At 43.1% G+C, this 16,950-nt stretch overlaps 1 protein-coding gene and 1 long non-coding RNA gene across 2 annotated transcripts in view; one reads left to right on the top strand and one right to left on the bottom strand.

Moving 5' to 3' along the window:
• Positions 1–16,950, top strand: part of gmds (GDP-mannose 4,6-dehydratase) — a 186,200-nt gene that overhangs the window by 103,480 nt on the left and 65,770 nt on the right. The window lies entirely within an intron of this gene.
• Positions 6,549–16,942, bottom strand: LOC118496236. The gene is made up of 3 exons (XR_004898760.1): positions 16,882–16,942; positions 9,389–9,391; positions 6,549–6,558 (listed from the first exon to the last, which is right to left on the bottom strand). It is a non-coding gene; the product is annotated as an uncharacterized LOC118496236 (long non-coding RNA).

Here is a 16,950-nt window from a genome sequence, read left to right as displayed (position 1 = left end):
TCCTCTTAAAGATGAAGAGCAAATGTCTAAACTTGGTTGGAGTAACATTCTCCAAACATCAGTTGGCCACAACATTTTAAAGCAGGAACACATAACTTACATTGTTAATGGATACAATTTATTTTCCCCTCTGGCATTTAAAGTATGTAGAAGAAAAATGTGCGCGGGGAGTTCCAATTAGATACAGTTAATATTGCAGTCCATTTTTGTATCATATTGTTCCACGGTAAATTGTTACACCCGTATACTAGTTCAAATATGTTATCCCATACTTGGGATAGGCTTGTGACCTTAGACTTAGAAAATATGTCATGTTCTTTTTTTAGTATCTTCATCCATGTGGCTTCTTTCCTTAAATACATTTTTTGGCTTTTTGCAAGAAGCACATGCCCAGATATTTAACGACTGATTTTGAGATACATGGTGAGACTTTAAGACTAGTGTAATTCTAATGAAGTAACATCTGACACACAATATATTTTATTTCTAATTTGTGGCATTTACAGTGACTGCATTGCTTGAGATTTGACCACAAACACTACAATTTAGGGTGTTGCCATTCAAAAAGTATAGACTGGCAGCCCTGGCCACTGGTATCCACAACAATGTGCAAAAACTCTGGTCAGAATTAACAAGAGTCATTCATCCTCCAGCTATCAAACCTCATCCTCCCTCTAGCAGAAATCAACTGCCAGCATAAATTCCCATGGTCAGTCTTCCGTATCAAATGGTTTGGCTGGTTGCATTAACTTTGCAGATGTAATAGTGCTTGGCAACTCCTTGTAACAGGGCAAAGCCGAAAGAAGAGTTTGGCAAAGCTGCTGCACAACCTGGCCAAACGCATCCAGGAAGACCAGAGAGAGACAACACCGTTTGTAAAGTGATTTTTCACAGCTGGTCAGGGACAGGTGTGTGTGTCTGTCGGTGTGTGTGAGTGAGTGAGTGATTGATGTTACCAGCAGGATCTCTGGCCATGGGTCAGGGTCATAAATCAGAGTATGTAATCTCCATAGCGATGAAGTTGGCTCCAGGGTCGCAAGACTGGTATCAAACTCGAAGAGTAATGTTTCTCCACTGGCCACTGACTAACCTGCCTACATTCTCTCTCTCACACACACACACGCACACACACACACACACACACACACACACACACACACACACACACACACACACACACACACACGCACACACACGCACGTGTTTCAATGATTGCGTCATTGACATGCATTCCCTAGCCCCTTACCCTAACCTTAACCATCACAACTAAATGCCTAACCTTAACCCTTACCCTCACCCTAACCATAACCTAATTCTAATCCTAATCCTAAAACCAAGTCTTAACCCTCAAACAGCCCTTTGAAGTTGTGGGGTCCAGCATTTTGGCCCCACAAAGCTGTCCGTACCCCACAAGTATACTGTATTCCCGGTTTTTGGACCCCACGGGTATAGTTAAACAAGAACACACACACACACACACACACACACACACACACACACACACACACACACACACACACAGAGAGCAGGCCATGCAGGAACATGGAAACTAATGTGACATGTTATATGAGATGGGGTCAGAGAGAGAGGGAATTCCTGGCACAGGTGGGAGAGAAAAGAGATAGCGGTCTTCTTGAATTCACTCCTTTTTAACAAGTTTGAGGATTAATAGGTGGGAAGGTCCAGCAGAGATGAGGCATAGTGTCGGATTGATAATATGTAATGTAACGACTCTTTTGAAGTATCCTCCTCGGCACATGCCACGGGTCTGAAATAGGAGGGTTAGTTCATGGCGGTGATAGCAGCCGTCCACTGAGCGGTGATTTGTGCTTGCGTCTGGTCAGATCGTGTTTGGAGGGATTCTCACAGCTCTTGTAAATCATCTCCAGACCTCCTCCTTAAAATGGAACAACATACCATTCTCTCTTTTGTCAATCCGTCTCCCTGACCTCCCTCTTTTTCTCTCCCCTGCTCTTCTGTTAATTGTCTCTCCATTCTCTCAGTCTTACTCTATTTGGGTTGTTGTTGTTTTCCCGTCTCGTCTGTCAGTGTGCCCTCCTCGCCGAGCCTTCTGTCAATGGCGAGGAGCCTCACACTCACTGACAGACAGAGAGACCGTGACGGCATCTCTGTCACAGAGTCCAGTGGCACACAGTGGCCCCAGCTCCCTCGCCGATGAGGTGATAATTGACTTAATGAGCCTCCTTACACCCTCACCCACTTACTTGTTGCTTCTTCTTCAAGGTGCTCCAGTGGTCCTGCCGTAGAAGCCTTCTGCACAGGAGCTTGATTTTAATGGCACCACTGTTACACTACATAGATTTGATTCTCAGTGTACTGAAGACAATCAACTACCTTGAATTCACTTTCAAAAATAAAGTGACAACAAGGATTGTACTTGAAAGGGTTTTGCTAGCCAAATCCCAACATATAGGTTATTTACCTATAATATTCTTGTTTACATTTTTTTTTTTTTTTTTTCAAACAGTGTGATGATCGCCATTACAAATATGTGTTGGCAGGCGTTAAGGTGCTGCAATAAAAATATGCAAGGGGCTGTGTTGGTGGAGTAACCAGAAATACATTTCCGAAAGCCCAGTTTGACTAGCATTTCCATTTATTATAAACATCAGACAACAAAACACACCTTAGAGGTTTATAACACTATAACACTATGAGGCAGGGTTTTAAAATAACGGAAAGCAGTTATTTTATCCTCATGAGGCATATGTGCACATTGTGCTGCAGTGGAAGTGAAGCCAGCTTGAACGCTTTTGCCTGACAACCCCGAAGGAAAATAAATGATAGGGCTGCATTTTTTCATGCAGTGCTAATGCTGGTCTGAACTCAGGCCTCTAGCGTCACCGAAGACGAGACAATCACTGTTCCATTTGCTCCACGTTGTCGTCACTGTCAGCAATCTCAGCCAGCATCAGAAACAGGCAACACAAGGAGCACAAGCTGCCACGGTTCTTGTGGTCTCTGTATCTCTGTAGCCACGATGTGTAGTTGCAAGATTTCAGGAATTGCACAAAAAGTCTGGTGCCTACGCAAAACGCTGACAGAAACGTATGAGGTTTTTGTTGTTCTACCCGGTGTAAAGTCCTACGCTCAGTCTTCCTCCTCCTTTTTCTCTGTCCATTGTGTTTCCCCACCACCCTTATTTTTTTGCTTCTTTCCACCCTCTCCCTGTCTTCTTTAGACTATATTTATGTGCATCCCCCTTCCCCACTCTGTGATGGATTTAGTGTTGCCATGCTCAATTTCACCGACCAGTCCATCCCCACAGCTCAGAGCCCTTCTTTATGGCCCTGCTTCATTGGTGTGGTGCACTGGTGAACTGGCTCCTCCTGAAACACGGGCCTGAGTGAGAGAAGAAAGGGCCTGCTGTGTGGGCAGGAAGTTCGAAGGAGGTGGAGCAGAGGCAATGGGCGGGGAGACGAGAGCGACCTGGGTGTTCCTTGAGCGTGAACCTCTTGGCTGTTATGCTTTCTAATTCCCCTCAATGCAGAACTGCAGGGGGGATTAGAGAAGAGAAGGAGCATGAAGGGGGCGGAGGATGATGAGGGTGAAGGAATCATGTTTTCACACTGAAGGGAAGCAGGCGGGTGGGCTGAGGGAGCGTCTCTGTGTATATCTGTGTACACCGATGGTTTTATGTCTGCTCTAAGTCTGAAGGCCCAGAGGTGGTTTGACAAAATAATGCAAGGAACAGAATTTAAGGGATACTTCCCGTATATTACAACTTAGGTCTGATTGGTTAGTCCTATCGCTAATAATAACATTGTACCTACCAAGTTAGTCACAGACGGTCACCTTGCATGGGAGCAATTTGGGGTTCAGTGTCTTGCTCAAGTGCAAAGTTCAAGGACTCTTTGACATGTGGATAGGAGGAGCTGTTGATCGAACCAACCTTGTGGTTAGTGGACCACCTGCTTTTTCATTCTGGGTGCAACAACTCTGACTGATCCGCTTGTCATTGCTTGGACTGTAAAAATGTCACTGCATTGTCAGATCTCAGCATTTTTTTAAAGTATCCTTTAAGTTACTCAAACCTACAAAGGCCAGAAACCCCACACATTATGTCACCAACATGCAAATATTGGTTTTAGTCTTGACAGTCAGTAAGGATCACCTGTTGAACAAATGAGTAAATACAGAGGATGATACGTAGGTTATGATTAGATTCATGTTCGCAAATCCCTTAAAATCCTGCAGGAACAAAAACTCTCCTTTATTACAATGGGACATCCATCCACAATTAAAAACAGTTTGCCTTGTAAATGAATGCTCTTATTCTTGCGTTAAGAGTAAATAAACTGAGGGAAAATGCCCAATTTGAATTAGATGGTGAATGGAGGGACTTTGGGGGGAAAAGAACTCTAAACTCTGCACTGCAGATAGAGCTGGGAGTGATTAAACCTGATGAAGTGGATAATAAAATAATACCTTCTTACTCATGGCACACCAGACTATTTTAGGATTTGCGGGCAGTTTTTGAACAGTTTGTAAATGATTCATTCTTCTGTTACATGTGATGTTGACAGTCCCAGTTCCATAAAAAATGTTTTAAGGCAGCTACACACCGGGCCGATAATCGGCCGTTGGACAGTCTGGCGAGGTCGGTGACTCGAGTCTGTTCGGTGTGTTCTGTGCCGTCGTCCGTCCGAGGAGCCGTCGGCCTTCATTTTGGCCGACCTGACATGCTCAGTCGGAGACAGGGCAGTCGGGACTCACCCGGAAATGGCGAGCGGAATGAGCGTGACTAAGCCTCTCAAAATCTGACGAAAATCTTTTAAACTGACCGATTTTGTCGATCTGAAATGAAGACAGATTCAGCAACTGCACGGCCTATTTCTCTCTTAAAATGTTTTCAGAAACACGTTTCGGTGAACTATTTTAGTACAATATGAGATTGTATTCTGTAGTCTGTCTTTGAATTTCTGGAGAAAACAAACCCACGTGACTCGTTCGTCCAATCAGCTGCTGGTTTTCATTTTTTGAGCGACAATACCGATTAGCGCCGCCTGCTGTTATGGAGACGTATTACGTCTCGTCGCTTTGGTGTGTTCTGAGGCACTTTTTTGACCAACTCGGGGAGACTGAACAGTCCAACTGCCTTTTCTGCCGAGGGTCGGCCGTCTGGTTGGTGTGTAACTGCCTTTAGACGATCTTGATGAGAACAACGAGCAGCGGCTGGATGATTTTATCTCCCAGGGCCCACACTGGTCTGATCAACTGTGACAACCAAATCACCCAATGTCATACAAGTAGACACACACATACATAAACACACACACACACACACACACACACAGCCTCCCGCTTATGTCTGGATCCAATATACTATCATTTAGCTCTGGGTCTGGAACAGATTCACATGAAGGGCTCAGGTCCTCTACTCTCCCCCCTTTTCAGCCTCCTCTTGTCCTACTGGGTGTGGCCCTGCTCCATCCTAGCCTTTACCCTCTGACTCTACCTCCCTGATGGCCACTACACTACTGAGCTGTAACCTCCACAACCTCCAAACACCCCATCACCTCCAAACACCCCATCATCTGGTTCTGCTTGCCCATCCCTAGTCCTCCCCAAGGCCACAGGAAATAGCTGGAGAGTTTGTGGGCCCGTTTCCCTGGGGGTGGAATTAACAGGTGCACCAGTGTTTGTTTCAACTTTCCATTACCACTGGATAATGGTAATAATAAACATGGCTAGGCCAGGTGGGGTGCTGGCTGGGGCTTCCACTTTGCTATCTCAGGTTCTGCTGGTTCCTAATGTTTGACTTACTTCATCCTTTGCTGTTCTTTAATGAAAACTCTATTTAGTATCTCAGTGAGGGATCCTAACTAACGAAACTGTACTTTTGTTCTGGTTTTTAAATACTTTCCCTAAAGAATATACTATAAACTAAAAAGGAAACGGGAAACACGCACAGTCATGGGACTCTTGCACTTACATTAGTAGAAACAAATTGTCAAAACTGAAAAAAAATCTTAAATTTTTTAAAAGAGCAAATCAGTTTAAGCCATTTTCAACAGGATTTTATTTCCTAAAACAAGCCTAAAGTTGTTGTACCTCCTGCTACAAGAATACACTGATTGCGTCTCATAGTAAATTAGGTTCTCTTATGATGAAGTTCAAAAAATGCTTCCGGTAAAACAAAGTGAAGAGGAAATTAGGAATATAATGCAAATGAGCTTTGCCAGATACCATTTAAGCGTGTGTGTGTGTGTGTGTGTGTGTGTGTGTGTGTGTGTGTGTGTGTGTGGGAGGGGGGGGACAGTTTTATTATTTTTGATAGTAAAAAATAAGTTATTTGCTCTTTTACAATAAAAAACTGAAAAGAAAAGGCCCAGATGGTATTGTGCTTTTGTGTGATCTTTTCCATGATGCAGATGTTGCCTGAGGTGCCACTGGGTGGCATACCACAGAGATGTAAAACGATAGCTCTGTTTGCATCCAAGAGCTGTTGGTGATCTCAGAAGTTGTATTTTGCCGGAGCCCCTCTCTCCTCTAATTGGCAGCCATTTTCCTCAGCTGCCATTATAGCAGGTAGACCTGCCATCTTGCTCTCATGTTACCAGGGATCCCCCTTAAGTGAGTCATCAGATTGGGTAATAGCGGGAGAGAGGCAGTTTAATGGCGTACAGGGTCGTGTTGGAGGGTCGAAGGTGGGAGGTCAAATGTTGCCATAATCCCAGGCTCCAGGTTCAGCCCATAAATAAGAGCTCAGCAGCTGGGAGGGGGGAGGGGGTAATTGATTTGAAGGGAGAGGGCATATTTCACCTGAAGAGGAAGCAGAGTTGACAACCATCCAACAAGTTTATAACCATTGTTGGATTAGCACCTCTGGTGTGGGAGTTGATTTCAAAGATTAGTGACGCTGGGAAGAATAAAAGTGTCTCCTAGAGATGCTACTGGGGATTCTGTTTTTTTGTCTTAAACATGTAATTTTTTCATTTCCATGCAGACACAAGCTGGAGCACCGGGTGCTGATTGCTTGCAGAAGGCAGGAGTAGAGTTTATCGATAGCGCTCCATTGCACTTTACGTGTACAGGTAACATGAGACTCAGTCTTGCTATGAAAACGTACAGATGAGGGTCACTGTAAAAAGGAAAGAGAAAAGAAACAATAGAAAAAGAATCTGTAGGTTTACACTGTGGAAAAGGAAGGAGGCTGTAAAGACGGACTCCGTGTGACTGTGTGTGTACTTTCGATGGAGACACGTTATGCAACCAGCCAGCTCCCTCAGGACTGACACGTCTGTGATTAGACAGATAGTTTATGTCTCATTGGCTCTTATTTCCTTACACTCCATTCATCACACAACATGATCCATTCTCAGCGCTTGCTCTCAGACAACAAATGACGTGCCGATAAGGTCAAATTCTTGTGCTTGTTTTCATTGATAAACATGTTTTGATTGGCAGAACAATCTCACAGACAGACTGAGACCTGCAGGATATCAGCGAACGAGTGACTGTTTCCTGTATAGACAGGAAGTGAGGGCTTTTATGAGGGCAGTGCATTGATTTCCTAGCATGCCAGGTCTGGGAGTGCAGAGAAAAGAGCCGCTTCCTGTTGAGAAGAATGCCATGCCAGCTATCTGACTCTCAACAATCTCACAACTGTTTTAGTGTGAGAGGTTGTCAAAGTAACCTTGGACTGTTGCCCTGTGGGCTGCTTTTTCATCGACCCGCACCCTAAGGTAGAAAATAGAGGGTGTTTGTTTAGTTCAGGGTAAAAGAAAGGGTATGCTGTCGCTGCAAACTAAGTGCTTGAGTAATAAGAGAAATAAATGGGGAATAATAACTTACTGTACTTTGTTTCACCGACACAGAACACAGCCTTCACCAGGGTGCTTTACCGGGTTGGTAAGAGAGAGAAAGATAGATGTCCACTCTCACTTCCATTATAGAAATTTCAAAATAAGACACATGTTGAAACAAACAACAGAAAACTAATTGTTTAGCTGTAACTATAACTTTAACTAACTAATGCTAATATCCCTGTTTATCTGTCTGTGATGCAAGCTTCTCAGATCACTTAAATTGTTTACGTATGTGTGTTTCTTAGATCTTAAATGCACCTTATTTCTTAGACTTAGACTTCTCTTTATTGATCCTTTTGGGATGACTCCCGCAAGGAAATTAGATTTCCAGCAGCAGATTTCAGCAGCTTACAAAACACTCTTTAAATAAAGAGGTAGAAAAAAATACAGTATAGAAAAAAAAGTCTTAAAATCTTAGACTATATTCCGTGAATAGGAGTGGTAGTTTTTACTGTATTTGTGTGATTTCATTTCTGTAATATAATTTATAATGTTTTGTCCGACATCCTTTCTAGGTTGGTCCTCTATGACTTGCTGAATACAAACATCCAGTCTCCGGACTTGCGTACCTGGGCCTTGAGTCTCTGGTCACGTCACACACGGTGTCAAAATGTTTTTCATGAAGTCTGCAGGGAAGCTTGGCTATGATAAGCCAAAATGTCCTATTAAACTTTGCAATTTCAGATCTCAGTTGTTCTTTTCACAGTATTTTCTGAATGGGTTGTTTCCAGTGTTCTGCACAACTGAGTGCAACACCATGTATGCCTTCGAACGGAGGCGGGAAGTTTACAAGTTTATCCCAATATCTTATTTTAATTGATAAAGACTCAGCCATATTGTGGTGTGTATATTAGCCTTATAGCCTTTGGTTGCATCTGTAGGCTGTGCTCTTTGCCGTTCTGTATGTCAGGCTGATGTAGGCTATGTGCCGAATATCGCTGGTTGAATAAAGACCAGACTCCTCCAGTAATCAGTTAAATTTGCCGGGTTATTTTTCACATTCAGTCGGATCGGTTACAGAGGGAGAGATGAAGAAAGTGAAGTAGCATTCCGCTACATTAGGATGTCCTGTACTAAGTTGCTTCCCCTGAGACCTTTTCCATCCTTCCTTTCCTACTTTTCCCCCTCCCTGCTCTCTTTACCTCATACTCCTCTCTCAACTCCCTCGCTCTTGCATCATCCTCTATTTCTTAACACCTCATGCCCGCCCTCTCCCCATCTCCGTCCCCTCCCCTCCTCCCTTCCACCCCACCCTCCCTCACCTTCTTATCTGCCTCCATCTTTCCCTCCCTTCATCTTTCTGTCACTCCACCCATGGTTCAGGGCTCGAACCCGTGTCCTCCTCCTCCTCCCCGACAGCTCCTCCGTGTTAGCCGGTGGTCTCTCGCGAGGTCCCGGAAGGATTGATGGTATTCTCCTCCCGATCGTCCAACAGGCCGGAATAGATAGCTGACGCAATTCTCTCTTAGGAACCAAAATAAGAAGGTAAAAAAAGTGCCACCCCTCAACAAGCACACATATACAGTATTGGTATGCATATGTGCAAAGAAGAACACTATCTGCATCATCTGTTTGGCTTTGTTCCAGCAAGAAGACAAAAAAATGACTCAGGGGGGGGGGAGTCACTCTGTATGTGGTGATTGGCTGTTTACATTCTCTGAGCTCTTCACAGCTCAGCTCGCCCCCCCCCTTCCCTTCCCTTCCCCATCCCTCGGGTCAGGGGTGAGGGGTCAGAGGTGAAAGGCGAGGTTGCGGGCTGCCTCTCCTGGAGGAGAGGAGCTTGTGCTGGAGGTCCCCTCGCCCAGCCCCTCAGTTTAGTCTGAGAGAAGAGGAGCCTCCTCCTCCTCCTCCCCTCTTGCACATCTGGCTGCCCCCAGAACACTCATTTGGAGGGAAAACAAGAATGTTTTTATTTCCCAGGAGAGAAGAAGAACTCTGGAGTGAAACCACAGAGTTAAAACACAGAGAGGCATCCTGGGCCCTCACACAGCCCGCTGCTAGGCTGTGATGGCGAGGAGTTTCTCTACTCTCTCTATTATACACTTTTAGTCTCTCTTTATTCTGTGTTCTTTCTTTATGTGTCCATGTATCTGTACTTTTTTCATTTTCATAGTCAAACCAACAGACACCGAGAATCAACCTTGTTTCCTAAAACCTGTTTATTCAGAACTAATTCGCATTAACAAACGTGTACAAATGTTTGGTAGGAAACGTAATGTTTTTTGTTTTTTTTTAAATCAACATAATGCTAAAATGTTTGTATTGACTATATCTGCAAACTGTACGTGCTCATGATGTACTTATCTGTACATTCAGACAGTACATTCACTGTTAACGTTTTCAGTTTTTTCCTACAACTTCCACTGGGCTTGGTTGTAAATATAAGGTCTGGGTAAAGAACCTCAGTACTTATTTTTGGAGTCAAAGATGTTTATTAAACAGAGTATTAAGAACTGTCAAGGACTGAATTATTTATTTAGTTTCTTTATTTATGTATTTAAAGTGGCCATATTATGCTCATTTATAGGTTCATAATTGTATTTTGAGGTTGTACCAGAATAGGTTTACATGGTTTAATTTTCAAAAAACACCATCTTTTTGTTGTACTGCACATTGCTGCAGCTCCTCTTTTCACCCTGTGTGTTGAGCTCTCTGTTTCTAGCTACAGAGTGAGACATCCTACTTCTGTACCATCTTTGTTGGGATTCGCACATGCGCAGTAGCTAGGTAAGGCTCACAATTGCTAGCTAGCTGTTTCTCTAACTGCAGTCATTACAAGGCAGGATTAGCCGGGAGACTTCTTCTAAACGAGGGTGCACTTTAGGGCTGAACGATTAATTGCATTTGCGATAATATCGCGATATGTTAAAACGCGATTTCCTAATCGCAAAGGCTGCGATTTGATGACTCGCGAGAGCAAATCAGTCTGCACTCCGCAGAGAAAGCATCAACTACCACGCTAAACAACTCTGAGTTGTAGTTTAAAACTTTTACAGCCATTTTAATAAAATGAAGGGTTTTATTCGGGCTTGAGTCTATACATGCAGTTAATGGATACAGGCACACAGAACTCAAGGCTCGGTTGGCAACGATTAGCTCTGATTAGCGGTTAGCTCCGGTTAGCGGTTAGCGGTTAGCTCCGGTTAGCGGTTAGCTCCGTTATAAAGATATGGAGTGGAGGAGCTGCCACTCAGAGGGGTAACAATCAGACTGATAAATGACGTTGGGGGAGCTTTCACAGCAGCGTGGCCGCGGTGTTTCAACGGTTTTATTAGTACAGTTAATCCCACAGCAAGAACACCAGCAACTAGCTAACGTAACGATAGCCTCTCTGAGCAAGTGCACACGGCAGCACGCAACTTCACGAGGGGGAGGGGCTGGAGGCAGCTCCTCTCTGTAGACTGTAAAAAAAAATACACTGTTTTGTGTGTGTGTGTGTGTGTGTGTGTGTGTATATACTATATTTTTACTTTTTTAACTGTGTAGTGTGTAATTGTGTGTTCATACTATACATTATTATATTATTCTTTGTTGAATAATACAGAAGACAAAGAGCTTAAAAAAATAATCTAATATCGAATCGCAATCGCAATATTTGGGAAAAAAATCGCAATTAGATTATTTTCAAAAATCGTTCAGCCCTAGCGCACTTCCAACTTTGCGTGAAATACCTGCAGAACAGGGACATGTAAGTAGTTCTTTTGTAGATTATGGTGAACCCGTGTGTGTTGTAGCAGTGTTTTGCCATTGAGAACGAGGGGGCTAACCGCTAGCATGGTTTAGCCCCCTCGTTTTGGCTAGTGACGTAGAAAACCCTGCAGATTTTGAACAGCTCACCCGGAGACTGAAGGCAGGATACATTCAGAAACCCGTAGCTCACTCTAAACAGCATGGAAAAAAGTGATTTTTTTTTTTTTCATAATATGGGCACTTTAATCTTTGATCAGAACGTTTCTAAATAAAATCACAATTTTGATAAGCCAGACTATTTTATTATAGGCTGCATGTGCGACAGCATTTAATAATTGAGAACGATGGCTTCTTTTGTTTAATTGTTTTGGTATCAAAACCTAAACTCACGTAAAATATTGGTGATAGTATAAAAAATTCCAATAATAACCAGCACTTGTTTTTCTAGCTATGTATGGGCAAGTCAGTGCAATCATGTTTAATAAAATATTGTGTTCCTGGTTAAATTTGGAAAAAGTCAATGCTGACTTGATATGTTGCAATGACTAATTTCTTTCAACAAAAACTACAATCTTTCCCTAAGCTAACAACACACGGGACCAAGGATGCGAACCCTGAGTCAAAATCCTGCAATTCATTTTTAATTTTACCATTTCCACACTTACCATTTCACCACTTAATACACTTCAGACAGAAATATAGTAGACATCTTTAGTTGTTCTGGTTACCCATCAAAAAGCGATTTGCTTTGTTTCAGCTGCAGCCAAATGCAATCAAAATCCAATTTCTTAAATTTACAAGCAGCTCCCCAACCAACTCCCTCCCTCAGAAACACGCGCTCGTCCGTGGAACTTCTCTGACGATCTTAACACATGTGCGTACAACACACACATGCACTCATGCATACACAGCTGTGCTCTATTACAGCAATGTACAGTAGCCATCTCTCCACCCCTCGCCTCGAGCCCTCTCTGTGACTGTTATTGGAAATGTAGCGCTGCTACGGGAGCAAGCTCATAGAGGATTTATATGACACAGGTGCATGCTCTGGAAAGCACTTGTGTACGCGTGTACACACACACACACACACACACACACACACACACACACACACATACACACACACACACACACACACACACACACACACACACACGCACACTCCGCACACTCCGCACATATGCACACACCAGGAGACACACAAGTGGACCAGCCCACAAAGACTAGATCTAATGTCAGCCACTTAATGTCTACACCATTCACAAGTCACAACACACTTCAGAAACACACACACACACACACACACACACACACACACACACACACACACACACACACACATATATATACACACACCGTTTGTGTCTGAACTGCTTAGAGCTGTATCCACAACAGGCTGAAAGTATCACCCAGCTCTCTTGTTTCTGCCGCCTGGTTAATATCATCTGATTCTGATTTTTGACTTTGCGTATTGAATATGACAAAAATGTCTTTAATTTTAACTCAATATATTTTCCTCTTTGCCCTCAATGTCTAGATTGCTCCTTTTGTTCTGGGAATATGCCAGGCATTTCCTCTGTGCGCTATCCCAGTTTTCCAATAAGAGGGAGGCCGGAGGTATGCGCTGGGCGGGCTGGGCTCGCTTTCTCTCTGGCGTTCCTCGATGGCCTAACGGAGGCAGGAATACCGGGGATACGGTTTCCCTCTGGAAAACAGACAAAGACATTCCAAGGAGGAACAGCTCCAGTGCTTACACAGCAATAATGTCTGCTTAAGTTTCTAGCCACGTAGACTAAACTACAGTACCTGTGGATCTCGCTGGGTTTAAGGTTTTGTAGTAGCAAATGTACCAGTTAAGATACCCCTGAGTAGTAATTTAATGCAGCATTTTCAAGAACTTGGAACGTTTTTTTAGAACCCAAAATGCCTGATGGAAGAACTGTATGTTTGGATACATCTTGCTCCCAGGGTATCACTGTTTAGACATCATTTGGATCTCAAGCTGAAAAATGTGAAACCCTTGACCTAAAGGGATTGCTGCTGTACACCCACATGTGGTAATGCAGTGTTAGACATATGTATCTCGTCAGCCCATCCTTTCTGATGTTCATCCAACTATATTGAAAAGCAAAGGGCAGGGAGGCTCCCTGTGAGCCACATGGTACTGATTTAGCCAGTTAGCGTTGATCGCATCATTTAATGAACAAGCAGGTTGTTTTACTTCTTTGTGTCACAGGGGCGAGGTGATGTTGCTTGAGGTTGTTTTAGGGTCTACATCTGGATTTGAGGACAGTGATTGTTGGCAGGAATGAGTGTTTGCAGCAGAGTATGGCACATCGTGGATTAGTGGTGAGATGAGGATTTGTACAGCAAATATGAAAGCCACTGTAATGTCTCTCCACAGTGCATCTATTTTGTTTGACTTTATAGTGCGGGATTATGCAGTTTTGAGCCTTGACAGTGCAGCAGCAGTAGCTTACATTAACAGCTCTTAGAAAACAAAAAAATTTGCTTTTTCGGATTAAAAAACCTCCGTCGTTGAGGAATTCCAAGTACACGCCCAGTAGCCTACTGTACGATTAGACGTGAAGGTGTGAATTTCCCCATTGTGGGATTAATAAAGGATTTTGAATCTTGAACTGCAGACTGCACACACAGTCCAGCGGTTAAAATGCGATCGTATGATGTGGGGTGAAAATTTGCTTCATTTTCTCTTTGAACACACCTTTTGTACCTCTACCATTTGTACCTTCAAAAGTACAATTATGTATCCCATGTGACCACATCAAAACGGCGATACTGACACAGGTTATTGTTAGAACGTAGAAGAAAAGCTTTAAAACAGTTTATTCAAGTGAGCATTTAGTCACATAGAAATCTGTTAAATTTGGAATCAATCAGTGATCGGTAGCTAAACAGCAGTGAATTCCATGTTAGGCTAGAGCTGTAACAATATAGTCAGATGCACATTTGTTTTTAAAACTACACAGAGGCTTTCTATTTCTGAATGATTAGGTATTTGAAGGTTATTTTGGTATGTTCCGAATTGCTCTGGCACTGCAGTGTGCCGTGTTTAAACAACGGCAGTGGAAACACAGAACTCGTCTGTCTCGTTTTGGTTTTATAACCACAAAATAACTTGCACATTACACAGATACAATCAACATTTTCACTTTTTGTTTCAGTCAAAATCCTACAGTGAAGTTCATATTTTAACAGCCAAAAAAAGCCCACCTCTTCATGTGCTTGCTATTGAGAATAGGAAATACATACAATCCCACTTTGTCAAGATAGAAACTGAAGGAATAGTTGTTGTTGCCTTTGCTTCTGCGTTCAAACAAACGATCTTCAGATTCCACTGCAGCATCCACTGGAAGCTCCAGAAGGATGTGGTGTCCCAAGTTTGATTATTAATACTAATACAGTATATGTTTACATTCGGTCAGAATGATCCTCTGCCAAGTGCAGGCATGCAAGTCAACTGTAGAATCAACAGCGAAGGGGCCCCATGTACCAAGGCTCAGTCTTTACCGCAGCGGCCCAGGGTTCGATTCCGAACTGCTGCCCTTTGCCGCATGTCTTTCCCCTCTCCCATCCCTGTTGCTGAGATTCAAAATCACGGCAGATTTTGACGTGTACGCTGCTGATTGAGGCACGGAAAACTATTAATTAGAGCCATTTTTAGCATGAAGACAAACGCATATTTAGCTGTCAGCTGTCACCACACCTGTATGATGTCATGACCGCAGGTGTTTCTTGGCTCCTTTTAGGTTGTGTGTGTGTGTTTATCAGATTCTTATCTGTAGATGTCTTTGTATATTTTTTTTTTTAAATAGCTCTGTGGGTGTGCACTTGAGCAAGAAAAAGACGGAAGGACATACTGTAGATGCTTATCTGTGTGGCCTAATCACTACCATGTGCTTTTATGGCCACTTGCTGTATTCGTTGAGGCCGTTGGAATCCCAGCAATTAGACTCCCTTCCATTTCACACATGGCCCCTCGTGCTCTGAACGAAGACCTGGTCCAGTTCTGTCCTTTACAGCGCCTGGGGCTTTTACTGCCTTGGAGCTGGACCTGCTCACTCCGGTGGTCCACAAGCCTGGGAACCAGCCTCTCTTCTCAGACACACACACACACACACACACACACACACACACACACACACACACACACACACACACACACACACACACACACACACACACAAACACACACACTGAGAGAGAGAAGAAAATAACTGGAGATCATATTTCCTTTGTTCAAAATTATCTCCTTTCATTTTTATTTTGGTAGAAGGCAGAGCTGCAGATTGTGAGTTTCTGTTTAATTTGGCGTGGATTATTATTTTGCCTAATTGGCTTTTAACGAGGTTTTAACTCAAGTATGTAAAGAAGCCGGTCTGGTTCTATACCACCCACCCGCAGGGTCCACTCTAGGTTAACCCCATCCAGATCTGCATCTTTACTCCCCTGTTCTGTTCTCCCCCCACCCTCCTCCCTCTCTTGAACTTTCTTCTTCTTACATTTGCTTGAATGGCATTATGACAATTGAATATAGTCTTGCCATAACAGGTTGTACAAGGTCTGTAATGTAACTATAACATTACTGCTTTTACTGTACAGTGTAATTTTAATCTAATCTATACTTCTACTCCACTACATTTTAGAGGGGTAATGTTTTTACATAGTATACTATAAATTAAAGAAAATAAATGAAAAAGACATTCTTTCTTTTGGGGGGCTGTTGAAGGTCTCCCTTTTTCACTCTTGGGAATATCCCTCTAGTCCAACCACTACATAGCACCAGTTAGCATTTGCATAAATCACTACCAAAGACTGAATAGCTGCTCATATTTCTAAGGTAAACCCACAGCTTGTACATGTCTCATTCAATAGGAGGTGCCGTTTTTAACAGTAATGGTATTGTTTCATCAGTAGCAAGTCGTGTAGAAACAAAATGCTATTTTGATTAGTTATGATATCCCAGCCCCAACTTGTTTTTAAATATTAGATTTAACTCAGATTGTTTCAAAATAAATATCATCAGCATCTCTTAATTGTATGAATATTAGCAGAGTTGTTTACTGTTTTCCAGGCAGCTCTGATTTGCTTCCCTAGATCAGTCTGAGAGCCAGATGTACTGACGTTTTTGCGCCCACTTCAGGCGTATTTGTTTCGCAACATGCACGTAAAAGCATGGCGAGGTATAATAATAATAATAATAATAAATTGAATTTGTATAGTGCTTTTCATGGACTCAAAGTCGCTTTACAGGGCAGGGAACAAAAAACGAAGCGGAACAAAAGAAAACAAAACAAGATTCAGGCACAGATGAAAAGGGAGGGGGGCGTGGGGTTACGGATAGGCAGAGGTGAAGAGATGGGTCTTGAGGTGGGACTGGAAGATGGTGAGGGACTCAGCTGCCCTG

Source organism: Sander lucioperca, chromosome 11 (assembly GCF_008315115.2).
Source record: "Sander lucioperca isolate FBNREF2018 chromosome 11, SLUC_FBN_1.2, whole genome shotgun sequence".
NCBI classification, from domain to species: Eukaryota; Metazoa; Chordata; class Actinopteri; order Perciformes; family Percidae; genus Sander; species Sander lucioperca.
This window is presented reverse-complemented; position numbering and strand designations above follow the sequence as displayed.